This window comes from Diachasma alloeum, unplaced genomic scaffold (assembly GCF_001412515.2).
Source record: "Diachasma alloeum isolate Michigan unplaced genomic scaffold, Dall2.0 Dall_scaffold_00706, whole genome shotgun sequence".
Classification (NCBI taxonomy): Eukaryota; Metazoa; Arthropoda; class Insecta; order Hymenoptera; family Braconidae; genus Diachasma; species Diachasma alloeum.
This window is the reverse complement of record NW_021680838.1, coordinates 34,886-35,956: the sequence shown is the minus strand read 5'-3', so window position 1 is coordinate 35,956 and position 1,071 is coordinate 34,886. Positions and strand designations below refer to the sequence as shown.

The window sequence follows — 1,071 nt, the reverse complement described above, 5'->3', positions numbered from 1 at the left end:
GGGGGGGGGGGGGGGGGGAATATTTGTATCTGGGATTTAAGAGTGCAGTCTTGGCAATACTCGACAGAACTCCTATTCCATTAATTCCAAATCTTCTCTTGATTGATTTTAATACCGATGGGGCAACTCTGGGTAAAACTGGAAAAGTTCAAATTTGGCCAATCCAAATCCGCATCGCTAATATTACGGGATCAAAACCAGAAGTAGTTGCAGTTTGGAGGGGAAAGTCTAAACCCAGAAATCCAAAAGAATTTTTCGACGATTTTATTAATGAATTTCTCGAAACCATTGATAAAGGCATTTTATTCCATAATGAATGGAAACCAATGAAACCAAGTTAAAAAATCTAATGTTAGAACATGTCAGTCATGGTGCACGTTGTCCATAATCAAGATGTTGGATTACTGGTGAATTTATTCGACGAGGAGTTATGGTTTTTCGAAGCATAGGGAATCGACCGCGAAGTGATGAAGAGTATTTACTCTGTATCGACGGTGAGCATCATAAAGAGGGAACTAGTTGCTTACTCCGTCTTCCTATGTGTATAACGAAGCAGGTTCCATTCGAATATGTCCATTCGGTGCTGTTGGGAATCCACGACAAAATTTTATCCGCTCTATCCCTAGCGGACTGACTTCAGAGTTGAACTCTTGAATATTTCCATGATTTCAGAGAAAGTTCAGAGTTCGGTCAGAGTTGGGGTTATGTCGGATTCTATGTCGTATTCTAGGGGTATCTCTGAACTCTTAATAGTCTTCAGAGTTAAGAGTCCAGTATTTTTATTGTTGATCATTATTTATTTTGTTATGGGGACGGCAGGGGGGGTTTACATGTGTTCGTTTCTGGGGGGNTCTTACCTGCCGCCAGAGTTAAGAGTTCAGTTTTTTTATTGTTGATTATTATTCATTCATTTCGGGGGAGGGGGGGGGGTCACATGTGTTCTCTGAACTCGTACCTGCCGTCAGAGTTGAGTTCAGTATTTTTATTGTTGATCATTATTTATTTATTTCTGGGGAGGGGAGGGGAGGTTTACATGTGTTCTCTAAACTCTTACCTGCCGTCAGAGTTAAG

The 1,071-nt window shown here is 40.8% G+C and overlaps 1 long non-coding RNA gene across 1 annotated transcript in view; it reads left to right on the top strand.

Moving 5' to 3' along the window:
* Window positions 1-1,071, top strand: part of LOC107044266 — a 13,597-nt gene that overhangs the window by 1,020 nt on the left and 11,506 nt on the right. The gene's annotated exons all lie outside the window — the stretch shown is intronic.